Below are 12,500 nucleotides of genomic sequence, written 5' to 3'. Positions count from 1 at the left end.
TATATATACATATAGTCAGGCAGGAAGTGTAGTTTCCTATCCCACAGGCAACCTTTCGAGTTTTCCATCCAAAAGTTTGTCAACCTGATATCTACATGGTTTATAGCTTTGTGTACTTCGAGAAAAGTATATATACAAGTAGGTGGGTAGGTAGGTAGGTAGGTATGTAGGTAGGTAGATAGATAGATAGATAGATAGATAGAAAAGATAGATAGATAGATAGATAGATAGATAGATAGATAGATAGATAGATAGATAGATTGATGATAGATAGATAGATAGATAGATAGATGATAGATAGATAGATAGATAGATAGATAGATAGATAGATAGATAGATAGATACTATGTGCGCGTGCGTGTGAGTGTCTTCGTGTCTGTGTTTGTGACATTGCGGTTCGCTACAAAAGAGTGTGTTAGAATAAATGAGACTTTCAAAAGAAAAATAAGCCGTTGGGTCTATTTGTTTAACTAAAATCCCTTCAAGGCGGTGTCCCAGCATGGCCACAGTCCAAAGACTAAAATGCTTAAAAGATAAAAGATGATACGAGTACGAAAGAAAACCTCACCAGCGTTTTGGAAGACATTAAAAATATTATTAACAACATCCTTCTCCATCTCCTTTGCATGGTTCATCTGAGATAAGTATCAGCGAAGCATCAATGCGGCGTGTTCTGAAATCTAGAAACAATTTGCGTCACTTTATCCTTTAGACTCGTACAAACACTAAACGAAGATTTTGCTCGTTGAGCTAAATTCGGTGATGGAATGCTTGTATTCTCTTCTAATGATCTTCGTGTAACTGTTAACGTCAATTTTTAGTTTGTTTTTCGTGACAGTGATACCAACGATACTCAACGGGTGTTTAACCTTTTCATTCTACAAACATGCAACAAGATCATTAAACGAGCGTTTAAATCGTCACAGAGAACGGCTTCTAAATCACATGACTGTCTCTGATTTCTTCTCATGATGGTATGTAAAGGTATATACAGAATATGATGTATAAGCAAAAGCTCACCAACATCCGAACAGCTCTAACGATCTGCAATCATTTGATGAAGTTCCTCGTCTTTCAAAGCTAATTTAGTTCTCGAAGTTTGCCAAAAAATAAAAAAAATACTTCTAACTACTTCTTGCAACGAGGTTTGCTACAATGGCCACCATATTGTTGTCGTGCTTCACGTTACTGGGGACGGAAACCATGTTTCTATGACGCTGATATAATGAGGATGCATAGCTTGATATAATGAGGATGTAACGCAAAGATGATTAAACATACATCACATTTGAAGAGTTATCGTACGAGGTTTGCCTGATCAGCAAATACTGATAAGGTCTTTTGGACACCACCGGTTGATACATTTAATTCAGCTGAAATATACTCCACCACCAACTAAAGAAACAATTTACGTTATTTATGCATTTTCCCTTGATCACAGTTCCCTAAATTTCCGAGATGTTCATGTACCTTGGGGTTTCAGAAATGTCAAACAGAAGATGACACTATGAAATAATATTTCCCTAGTTATGTATCATAATATATAATATAAATTAATTAACCTAATTATTTCGTAATTGTAGGTGATATAAGGCAGCTTGCTGGCAGAGTCGTTTTCACACCGGATAAAATGCTTAGTGACATTTCTCTTAGTTCTGTATATTCAGAGTTCAAATTCCGCCCGGATCGACTTTGCCATTCATCATTTCGGGGTCAATGATATAAATACTAGTTGAGCCTTGGGATCGATGTAATCGACTCACCCCCTCCACAAAATTTCAGGCCTTGTGTCTGTAACAAAGAATTATTTAGCTGATAAACTGATTTTAACTTTATAGATCAAATGAAGGTCCTCCATGGAAGTACAAGTCATTGCCCTCAACAGCAGTGGTGGCAGCACTGTAAAGTTGGTTGGTGACAGTTTTTCTGTAATTAACCGTGTGAACCTAGTAGTTTGTTTTAGAAGGCATGTCTATAGGTATTGGCTGCCAGACACGGTTTTATACCAAAAATCGATCGTATTAGAGAAGATATATCCGGAAATCCATCAGTATCCATAAAAGTGTAAACAAGGGCGAATGGATTGATCAAATGCTTTTATTGTTTCATCTCCACTTTACCAGAAGATTGTTGCTGAAATGGTATTACATAATGTATTAAATATATCGTACAACGCATCATGTCATTATTATTTCACAACATTCGTAACAGAAGACTCATCAGGTATGAACGCAATGACTCTGCTAAATCAAACCATAGTCCATATTTATATCTCATCCATCCTCAGATGGCTGTATCTTCAATAGTTAGTTTTCTTTTATAATGATGTGATAGCGAGGAGCGGATTCAGTTAAAAAATAGTTTATATGTATGAGACTCTGCATATCACATATTAGAGAAGAACTTCGAAGCAGAACATAAACGGATTTGTTCGCCACACAACCTGGAAGCCACTTTGAACATAACAAGCAATTTTCTAACGCTAATAAGAAATCATTTCCAACTTAAACATAATCTCTATAGACTAATCTGTTCAACTGACACAATGTTAAGAGCAGATATTCTTGTATGAACAACGTAGTTCACAAGTTCAAGCGCTATAACTGCTAATACGCATCAACACAGTCACCATCCCATTTCCAACTTCTAACTGTAGAAATCTGTTCGGCTGTTTTTCATGGTTTCTTTCCTCACTAAAAGAAAAAGTGGTACAACGTGCCGAACAACCATAATAACTCCAGAAGGAATTATACGGGTTTAACGGCAAACATTTCTAAGAGGTTTCTTCATTCAATATCTCTACTCATTCAAGCCAAGGAGCTCGGAAAATTTCCTGTCTCTGTCACGCTGATAGATGAGGAGCTGACTTGCTCCCTATTAATATCATTGATGAAGCTAAGTAATGTTTTAATGCGTTACGGAAGTGTAGTAGAGAAAAGTTCTAAACATTGAAGCAACCTGTTATGTTTCTTGATCGGAGATCAGAAGTACTGTTTAATTGTTGACTCCATCTGGTTTCCTCTTAGAAAGTTTCTGAAATACTCAGTTTCCCGGACGTCGAACGCCTTTCGCATCCGAACCAGTTGATTCAGATTTCCTGAGAAACGACCTTAAACTGAACAACCCCAAGTTAACTCCCTCTTCGGTACACAGACTTCCCAGAACAGTGACTTTGCAAACAGCAAAAATTCCGATCGCAGGAGATGAGCCTTAACTTGAGAAGGGAATCAATGTCTACAACAACCTCCATCATCTTCCTTTCATGATATCATCTGAAGGATCGCTGCCACAGACCTCGTGTTAGTGACTATAAAAACATGGAGTTAATACAAAATGAATTCACTGACGGTTCTCCAATAAATAGAAGCCTCACCTCAGGTATCTCACCTTAATTGGGTGCATCTGTACACATGAAGAAGCACAGGCGTGTGGTTGTGTGTGTGCATGCATACGTGTATACACAAGTGTATAAAACGCAAATGAAGCATCTACATTTCATGGCATGCATAAATACATACATACACACACACACACACACACACTCACACACACACACATATATATATATAATTATATATTTATATGTATATATATGCATATATATACATGGACATATATATATATATATGCATATATATATGCACATGTATATATTATATATATACATATATATATATATATTATATATATATACACATATATATATATACACATATATATATATATTATATATATATATGATATGTATGTGTATGTTTGTGTATGTATGTATGTATTTATGTATGCCATGAAAAGTAGCTGCTTCATTTACTAATGATGTGACTATAATTAAAATTCTATCTCATAGTCAATTGTCGTCCGTACAAGAAATCAAGAAAAAGGAATAATCTCGATATGATTGACATGGCTGGAAATTTAAGCTAAGCTTTTTGCGTAGACTAACTTGGTGGACAAATTTGTGCATAAGTCACGTGATTTTCTGCTATCCGATTGACTGAGCAACCGTCCGTATATCAATATAACTTGAGTATTATGGTGGGTGAGTTGTCTCCTTCAATGACCATGTCAGATGACATTCTTTTGATGAGACGAGGCGGCCATCCATTGGTCGCTTGACTTACTGGAAATAACCACTGTATATTTCCCAGTTTCAGAAGGACTGTGTAGATAATGTAATCCTAGGTACATTAGGCGCAGACATGGCTGTGTGATAAGAAGCTAGCCTCCCAACCACATGCTTCCGGGTTCATTTCCATTGTGTGGGACCCTGGGCAAGTTGCTATATCATAAATAATGTCGCCCTACTTTAAAGAACATGGAATGATCAGACCTGTGATGTCTTTCATTGTAATCTTGCTCCAGCAGAGCTGAACAAAGGCTACGTAGCGACAGCGGTCATACAAACAGAGCAATACCTTCAACTGTAAAAATAATGGCTCTATGTGTTTGCTTGACCCACTAGAAATAACAGCGAAAACTCAACAAAGCATACACTACCACTTACACAAGAAAAGGGATACATTGGATAATGTATTCAATTGGATTGTCAGTTCGTAAACATGGATGACAGAGCAAACCCTAAAGGCGCCGAGCTGGCAGAATGGTTAAGCACGCCAGGCGAAATGCTTAGCGATATTTCGTCTGCCTGTACGTTCTGAGTTCAAATTCCGCCAAGGTTGACTTTGCCTTTCATCCTTTCGGGTCGACAAATTAAGTGCCAGGGAAATAGTGGGGTCAATTTTTCAGTCCCCATAGGCGCAGGTATGGCCGTGTGGTAAGAAGCTTGCTCCCTAATTACAATCTATGGACCCCTTTGATTACTATTTTATTCTGGTTGACCCCCATAGTCTTTTGATGTTTAAAAACTAGTTTTATAGAAACTTCATTCAAAATTACTATTTTGTTTCTCACAAATTAACTTGTATAAATTGAATTATGTAAAATGCTAGAGAAAGAAACCAGGCTTTTTCTTGCAATACAAACATTTAAAGCAAAATCTTTTCAGGGACATATGAAATACTATTGTGGATCGTCGATTTCCTATTTTATTGCATATAAAAATCTTATATGGGCCCTCTGGGACCATATGTAACCCGGCTGAGAACGAGTGACCTAGAAAGTTTCCCTCCAAGACACAAGTCCGGGCAAGACACAAGTCCGGGCAAGTCACAAGTCCGGGCAAGGTTGTTTATAGAAGACTAGCAGTCGCCCATGCATGCCAGCCTCCCCTCCCAATGCTCTAACCACCGAACTATGCACCTTGTCGCACACACACACGCAAACACAAACACGTGTGCGTGTGTGTGTGCGTGTATGTGCGTGTGTGTGTGCGTGTGTGTGCGTGCGTGTGTGTGTGTGTGTGTGAGTGCGTGTGTGGGCGACTGTGTGTGTGTGTGTCCTCCACCATCAAGTTTAGGCCGCTGCAACTTAGCGGATCGGCAAAAGAAACTGACAGAATAAGTATCAGGCTTCCAAAAGAAAACTAGTCAATTCATCCGACTAAAATTCTTCAAAGTAGTGCCCCAGCATGGCCACAGTCTGACGACTGGAACAAGTAAGAGTTAATAGTTAACTGCTTCCTCGAAGTTATTTCAAACAAAGAGGTAATATTTTCATCGACAAGTTGCATTGTCCAATGCTAAACACCGTCTATCTGGGATAAAAGATCGATAACTAATGGGGTAATTATTGTACAGAATCTAAACGTCTAATAATTGATTTCGGAATAACATTAACTGGTTAATTCTGGAAATAATACTGTATTAAAGAATACAAAGGCGTTATTTATGTGTTTATCAAACAGAATTTATTACGTCGTCCAACAAAATATATATATATATATATATATATATATATTATATATATTATGCGTGTGGTTTTTATTATTGGCTAAACTGGCAATATGACCATTCTGAAATATAACAATATATATATATATATATATATATGGGGGATAATTCACAAAAAATGCAAAAGACGAAGACAGGTGGTGTAGAAAACAAACAGATGTATTAGTATAACGCTCGGGAATTGAAAAAGCCTTTAACGTTTCGAGCCTACGCTCTTCTTCAGAAAAGAACACAGAAAGAAACAAGGAGAGAAAAAATGTGTGTAGTGGCTAGCAATCTATCATGGCGAATGCCGGACAGAAGGGTCACACAGGAAATCTAAAATGCATGTCTGTATGTATTTGTATTCTAATGTTATCCCAATCAACTACCAAACTTCAACTATTCGTACATAAAGAATATTCGATGTAATCAAATTGTAAACATTATATTTAGACAGTACAGTTATTTAAGTATATGTTATTTAAATATATGAGTTGTCCCACATATAAAAATACTAAGGAACAACAATCTATAATACCAGACATAGACGTTAAGCAAAATATTTGATAACATCTTCCGATAATGGTCGCATTTTCCAAACTATCCACTTCATTATTATGCAGAATTTCTAAGTCACCGCTTTTACATTTCTTTCTGTTTTCATGATCATATCTGATGTTGGCGAGGAGTCTCTAAGCAGGAAATCATATGAAATCCTGTAGTTATCATCCAACATGACAGCCACTGGCTCATGTTAAGACTACTTTACGGCCACAGATTTAGCCAACATCCTAAAGCACAATCATGCCTCGTGATTCTGTCACGTGGTCGTAATGGTATGCCCTTTTTGTTCTAGATCACTGTACAACTTAGAAGATTATTAGTATTTTCGTTTTCTTTTTCTTTTTCCACGCATTCTGCGTTTGTTGTCTGACTGAGCTAACAATCTGTATGCATTTCGTTCTAATAGCTTATTCCTGAGCCGCTGTAATAAGTGATTCATTATCTCGTTTCAGATGTCAATCTCTCAGCAACAATCAGTGGTCTTCATTTCCAACATCCTCAGTTTGATGCATGAATTATTTATATTTTTTTCTCGTCTTCCAACTAAATTGTTTTCTCATTCTTCTGGAGTCGATAAAATAAAATCAAATATAGTAATCTCTTTTATCGGCTAACCTCTTCTTTGAATATTATTATTGGTCATGTGCCTAAACTTAAGAATTATTATTATTATCATTATTATTATTGTTGCTGTCATTATTATTATATGAAAACTCACAGCTTATATTGCTGGGTATGATGGAAAGCGTCAGCTGTCCACAGCCAGCAGACTCAGATGACACTTGTTTACTGGTCATGCTTCAAGAACCCTACGAAGAATTCTTGCAGTTACAAACAAAGCTGATTTTTGTATGTGTTCTACCTTCGCACTTGCACCGATCTTTTTCAGCCATGTTGGTAGTTGAGCGCTGATACTTCCAAGTGCTCTAATTACTATTGGTATCATGTCTGCCTTCTTCATTAACCACAACCTTCGTATTTCCCACTTTAAATCGCCATAGTTGTTTATTTTTACTTCTTCTTTCACATTGATCCAGTTGTCACCGAGGCATGCTATGTCGACTATCATACATGCTCTGTTATTATTATTATTATTATTATTATTATTATTATTATTATTATTATTATTATTATTATTATTATTATCATCATCATCATCATCATTATCATTTTATTATTATTGAGTGAGAGAGCAGTTCATGCCATCAAAGTGACACTGGGGTAAAATATACGAAGCCCAATATACCCATCATGACTACCCGTCTGATAAGGGTACACCAGGCACATGCATCACAACATATGTGCGCGACATGGTGATCTCATATCAAGATAAACAGCACATGACCTTGCAGGTGGGGCCCAGTTAGAATTTTCTTCAGGTTGAGTAGCCCATCCCGCTCAAAAGGTCCCTGAATAAGGGTTGTTTAAGTATGTTGAAAGAACCACCCATGTTTCCAAAGGTGAATTATTCAAACCCCAAAGAATCCCTCTCAACACATGGCTATGATGCTCCCCCACTACTTCTGCTCGTGATCAGAGATGCACATATCGTCAGCCACTAAGGAACATGCTCAACTAGTTAAGGTCAAACAACTGACAAGTAAATCTGTGGTATTGGGCAGAATATTTGCTGTAGTCCATCTTTTATACCAAGACAAAACAATGTACATGATAACACTTCCAATCTTATTATTATTATTATTATTATTATTATTATTATTATTATTGCCGTTGTTGTTGTTGTTGTTGTTGTTGTTAGTGCTACAATAACTAGTGGTACTACAACTGGCGAGCTTTCACCTCAGGGCGCACAGGGACGTAACTAAATACCACAACTAGTTTAATCTGTTTGTGTGTGTATGCTGGGACGCGTGTATATGCTATGCTCTGTGTGTATGTGTGTATGTGTGTGAGTGCGTTATGTAAGATATATGCCCGTTGTGTGTCCTGTACCCGTGTATTTTTCCGATGCGTCTGGGAACCCTATTTGTGGCACGTCTAAATATGCGCGTTAATTGATGCTGTTGTTGAAACCTATGCCAGACTTCATCGAGAAGATCTGTGAACAAACACAATTTATTCATCATTATTCCGTCTTTTAGTTTTCAGACATTATATCTAGATATCATCCAATGTGTCCTTCATTTTCAAGACGTATGTCTTATTTATGGGAGATTTGGCTGCTATTTTATCATATAAAGCTATCACATGGAGACTTCCTCGTTCACTTTTGAATAAAAACATTGACAGTGTTATCTAGATGCATTTACGCAGAACTGTACACGTGCACAATTCCTATGATTTTGTGTACGTGTATGCATACCACTACAGACTATGAAAAGAAATATATATATACATATGTGCATATATGTAAATATATATATATATGTATATATATATATATATAAATATATATATATATATAGTGTGTGTGTGTGTGTGTATATATATATATATATGATATATATATATATATATATGTGTGTGTGTGTGGTGTGTGTGTGTGTGTGTGTGTGTGTGTGTGTGTGTGTTGTGTATATATATGTGTATTATTAGTGAATTGAAGAAATGGAGTTGAACGAAGATTGAACAGAATTCCTTTTATTGCATTCTATACATGTTTCAAAAGCCACAATTTTCCAAATTCTGATTAAATAAGGATCCCATATTGTGGCTTTCTCTTCAGGAAAAAAATAGGAATTCCGTTGGCAGAACGAACAGAACAGAGGCGCAGCAAAGCAATTGAACGAGGCCTCTGTTCTGTTTCGTTCTGCCAACGGAATTCCTATTTTTTCCTGAAGAGAAAGCCACAATATGGGATCCTTATTTAATCAGAATATGGGATCCTTATTTAATCAGAATTTGGAAAATTGTGGCTTTTGAAACATGTGTAGAATGCAATAAAAGGAATTCTGTTCAATCTTCGTTCAACTCCATTTCTTCAATTCACTAATAATACTAAAATTCAATTATCCGCACCAACGCACGGTTGCAACACCAAAAGGTTTTATCTCCAGCCGTGCTTTCTTCTGCCGGGATTTTTGCTACCAAGGTATCGGTTAAACTTTTGATTAATCTGCAACAAGATTATTCATCTTTCTATTTTACCAAATATATATATATGTATATATACTATATATATATATTATATATATATATATATATATACATACGTATATATGCACATATGTATATGCATATATATATATGTGTGTGTGCATGTCTGTATATATATATATATATAATATATATATATATATATATATATATATATATATATATATGTATATATATATATATATATATATATATATATATATAATATATATATATATATATTATATATATATATATATATATTTAATTACATATATTTGTGTGTGGCTATGCATGTAGCGTAATGTTATGAGCCTCATATATCTGAATATGTGAATGTAAATGATATTCATAATAAGTGTTTATGTAAGCACACGAGAGAGTGTAGATTCGTTTATTTACCGTAAACATGCTTAGATAGTTATCCTTGTACACTTACATGTATGTACAATGGAGGAGAATGAAGATGTGTGTTCTGCACAATTCTGTATATGTATTTATATGTATAGTGAGTGTTTATTCCTTAAGTAAGCACAAAACGGTGTGTGTGTGCATTCGTTTTCCATACACAGACATTCCTGCACAGTTACACGTGTACAGGTTTATGCATGTACTGATAGATAGATTGGTCGTTAAATAGTTGTACTAGAAACAACTCAGAAATCATGAAAGTTTTAATTTTCATAACAAAAATTACGTTGGTCATATTGTCACCAGTCTTTCCCGTAGACTAACAATGCATCTGCCTCAAGGAAGCAAAGCAATACTTTAATAAAAAGGAAATTAAATATTTTCCTGTTATCTTTAGCTCTGTCCTATATTCTGATGGAATTTTTTTCTTTGATTTCGTTTGTGCGATTTTCCTGACATAAACATCTGTTTTATCTTTGTCAAGTCTCTTTGTTGAACCGTCTTTGCTAAGATGCATCCGAAAAAATAAACATAAACCATAGAAGAACGAAGTGCCAATCATTTCAGCCATCGTAGGCAGCAAAAAATTATTAATACAAGAAAAACGTTTTGCAAAAATATTCTTGAAGCAATTATAAATATCAAGATTTCATTATGAATTATTGGAAATATTCTGTATGAAATTCTTCACACAAAGAAACAAGCATACCTACCCATGGCTTCATTGACAATATTTCAACACAACTTACTTCTTTAGCATGCGAAAAGCAAAGCCCAATACACAGAGAATGAGTGAAAACGTACCTATTACTTGAAGCCATTTTTCTAAACTCCTCTCTTCATAAATTGCCATTATCGATGAGAATGTAAGATGGAATTTATCAATCTGACACACATTTACTACCTGATGGTAAAATCTCTGCACATTTGAAAGGCCGATAAAAGGGAATCGAAGAATCTAATAGACAACTTTTGGAAGAATAACAAAGAATTTACTAAGGAAATGGAAGAGATTAGAAATAGAATTTCGTAAAAGAGGAAAAGAGAAATAATGGGTTTTAGAAGAAAACTGGTTCAGTGGTGAATAGTTTTTTGGTTTTTTTTACCATTCGTAGATAAATATACTGCATGTGAGGGTGAGCGCACGTGTATAGATATATATACATATATATATATATGTACATATACACATACATATATATATACATATATATATATATACATATATGCACAGACATATGCATCTATCTATCTATCTATATATATATATATATATATATTATATATATATATATATATATATATATATATACACACACACATACACATTCACTAACACACGCACACATACACACACTCGCGTTTGAATGAACCGACGAGAAAACCGTACTCCTTATATGATATAGTAGAATTTTATTTATTCTTTCGAAGCCAAAGAGTCACTTCGTCGCTACTTAAATTCTTCGGTATGTCTGATCTCACAGGCAACAAGAAAGTGTATGTTTGTCTAAGCTTTACGCACGTGACATATATACGGGTGTGTAGGTGTACACGCGTGAGTATGTTTCTATAAGTGAGTGTGTCTGTGTACACTGGATTCTAATTTCAACCTACTTCACCTGTCTATCGTACAACTATTCCAAACACTTGTTAAACGTATAAAAGTCGCAATATCTGAGTCTTCCGGGCTGAAGTAAAAATGATTCTTGTTGAAAGCTGGCTACTTTTACCGATTCCAATATACTTGTTAACTAGGTCCTAGAATTCCACACAAACATTGTCATAATTAAAGCAAAGAAGGAAAAGAAACAGGCAATAAAATAGCAGAAATAAAAAACCCAACTGAAATCATGATTCTGTACCAATATATGAAGCAGCGTTTTTCAGATATCTGCTTCAATTTTTTTTTTAAAGAGCGAACGACAGTATTCCAAAACACATTCCTCCGACAAAAAACTGTTACCTGATGAGATGATCAAATCATGACTAAGATTCCGCCATTTCGTGAATTAGACAGACAACATTTTTATGTATTATATTTAATGTATGTTTATATTATATTTCACGAGTAGATTGTGTCTGTTGACATGTCTCGGTTGCAATGGCTTCTTTGTAGAAATTTATGACTGGTTTCCGCGAGATCTAACTACAGTGACTAGAATAAGCCAAAATAAGAATGCATCTATGCTTAACCTGCTGGAAATGGCAGCCAAACGTCCCTCTAATCACTCCATACTCTCTAAAAATATATCTTTTACAGGTTTCAGTCATTAGACAGCGGCCTTGACGGAACACTACTTTGAAGAATTTTACTCGAACGATTCACCCCCAGTACTTATTTTTTAAAAGCCTGGTAATTATTCTGACGGCCTCTTTTGATGAACTGCTAAGTTACAGGTACGTAGACACACCAACGCTTGTTGTCAAGCGGTGATGAGGGCACAAACACAGACACGAAAACACACAAACACACATAAATATAGATATGTAAGTGTATATATATATATATATCATTTAGAGATAGTGAGCCCCTTCATCTCATATATTTCTTCATTGAGAATAATTTGAACCCCTGTTATGCCGGAATTTTTATTCCCT

The sequence above is a fragment of the Octopus sinensis genome, linkage group LG13 (genome assembly GCF_006345805.1).
Source record: "Octopus sinensis linkage group LG13, ASM634580v1, whole genome shotgun sequence".
In the NCBI taxonomy this organism is placed as follows: Eukaryota; Metazoa; Mollusca; class Cephalopoda; order Octopoda; family Octopodidae; genus Octopus; species Octopus sinensis.
Note: the sequence above shows the minus strand (reverse complement) of the source record.